At 40.7% G+C, this 2307-nt stretch overlaps 1 pseudogene; it reads right to left on the bottom strand.

The window, feature by feature from the left end:
* Window positions 1–357: 357 nt before the first annotated feature.
* On the bottom strand, window positions 358–474 carry LOC136656295 (5S ribosomal RNA; annotated as a pseudogene).
* Between the last annotated feature and the right edge of the window lie 1833 nt (window positions 475–2307).

The following is a 2307-nucleotide window of genomic DNA, read 5'->3' as shown; positions in this document are numbered from 1 at the left end:
GATTTGTTGCAGCCCGCACTGGCCCGACACAACTGTTCTCAGTGTGAAGGCAACTGTTTGACCTTTTTGCATGAGCTGTGGGATGAGGGCTTCCTCGACTGCTTGCTGTTTCATGTCTGTGATGCAGTAGCGGCAGCAAAGGAAAGGCCAGCCTTGCTTTGTGCAAGGCCTTTTATAGGCCTTGAGCTATTGCAAGACCTTCATTCGTTCATATAAGTACATCTTTAATATATTCATTTATGTAAACTTATGTAAATTTATTCAAATTTTAAATGTAAATTAATTCTTTCTTTCCCCGGCCCCCGACGCAGTGTCAGAGAGATGATGTGGCCCTCCTGCCAGGATACCCCTGGTATAAGCCTACAGCACCCGGTATTCCCAGGCGGTCTCCCATCCAAGTACTAACCAGGCCTGACCCTGCTTAGCTTCCAAGATCAGATGAGATTGGGCATGTGCAGGGTAACAGTTGCTATCTAGAAAAGATGTGCTGGGGTGAAGAGGGACACACACACACACACACACACACACACACACACACACACACACACACACACACCCATTTCTCTCCTTCAAGCACAACAATGTTAGATATACTATTGTGTCCCTTACTCTCCTCCTTTGAAACCATCCTCAAAATACATTCTTTCAGAAACATAGCCTGGTCTGCCATAGCTGTCTGCCACAGGCATCTGTTCCCTGTTTTCCATATATTTTTAAGTGAAATCCTACCTTTTTTCTTTCTTTCTGTTCTTGTTCAAAAGTGCTCTAGGCAGACCACACACCCTTATTTCTGTGACTTGTACAGCTGAATTATTGTATTAAATAAACATCATGTAGAAGTAGGAGATTGTCACCAAGATAACCACTGGAAGTTATGTAAAGGTATCACCTTAGAGATAAGAAAGGAAAGGATAAAACAGGATAAAATGATAAGCCAAGGAAAGTAGAAGGTACATACAACCATAGCTGTAGTTAATATCATGATACTCCTTTACAGAAGCTGATTCATGAAATAAAAAAAGAATTCTAGGATATCCATAAATAGCTCAAGAGATATATTTATCCTACAGCAGCAACATATGCCAATATTTTTCAAGCTTTGAGCTGCAGAACATATTACATGTTTCATCCAGTTCCCTAAAGCCTGAGACCTCTGCTAAATTAAGATAAATAATTTTGATTAATCATCCTGCCATTTGGGTTTTTATTATCCCAGATCTATTTCCTGTTGAAACATGGAAGTTAGTAGTGTTGTAACTTTGCCTGTTTAGGACATTGCTGTCAACATCTTCATCCATAATATAGCCAGACTAAGAAAACTTAGTCAGACACCATGTATAGTTTATTATTTGCAAACCTCAGACCTTTCCAAAGACATAAAAGGTCACTAAGAACCTTTAAGGGAGCCAAATTCACTATTTATTTTTTTTTCAGCTTGGCAGGCTAGCAGACAGGCTTGCAAATAGATGCAATCTATATTTCAACTAAAAGATGGGCACAGAATGCCTTCAACAAAGCCCTTTCCCCAGGCAGGGAAGAACTTCTTCAGGCAGGATTGATCCTCTGTGCATTCCTACAGGGCCAAATCTTGTCAATTTCACAGCAGGTTATTTTTTTCTGTTGGTTTCAGAATTAACATACTGTATGCACAAAAGTTTTGCAGCCTTGCATATTTGTGGCAATAGGACCCTGTTACTTTAAAAAAAAAAAAAAACATGTTTTCTCTTTGGAAGTATTTTAGGAGGAGAACTCTGCCTAATTTGTACAAGAAATAGGTGAAGTATTCTATAACCATTTTCCCCTTACTAGTCTTCCCAGGATCAACATCTTCAGTCTTCACACACACACACACACACACACACTCACTCACCCACTCACCCACCCACTCGGGGTGTGTGTGTGTGTGTGTGTGTGTGTGTGTGTGTGTGTGTGTGTGCACACCACCTATCAAAAATATGGTCATCCTGGTTGGCAACCTTCAGTCTCGAAAGACTATGGTATAAGCCTACAGCTCCCGGTATTCCCCGGCGGTCTCCCATCCAAGTACTAACCAGGCCTGACCCTGATTAGCTTCCAAGATCAGATGAGATCGGGCATGTGCCAGAAGCCAGTGTTTCTCGAACAGTGGGTCAGGACCCACTAGGTGGGTCACAAGCCAATTTCAGATGGATCCCCATTCATTTCAATATTTTATTTTTATTATATTAGACTTGATGATACCATGGGATGTGACTGCATTTGGGAAAATATTAAAGACCTGTACTTTAATATTAAAGACCTGTACTTTAACAAGCTACTATGTATATT

Source organism: Tiliqua scincoides, chromosome 6 (genome assembly GCF_035046505.1).
Source record: "Tiliqua scincoides isolate rTilSci1 chromosome 6, rTilSci1.hap2, whole genome shotgun sequence".
NCBI classification, from domain to species: Eukaryota; Metazoa; Chordata; class Lepidosauria; order Squamata; family Scincidae; genus Tiliqua; species Tiliqua scincoides.
Note: the sequence above shows the minus strand (reverse complement) of the source record. Positions and strands in the feature narration are given on the sequence as shown.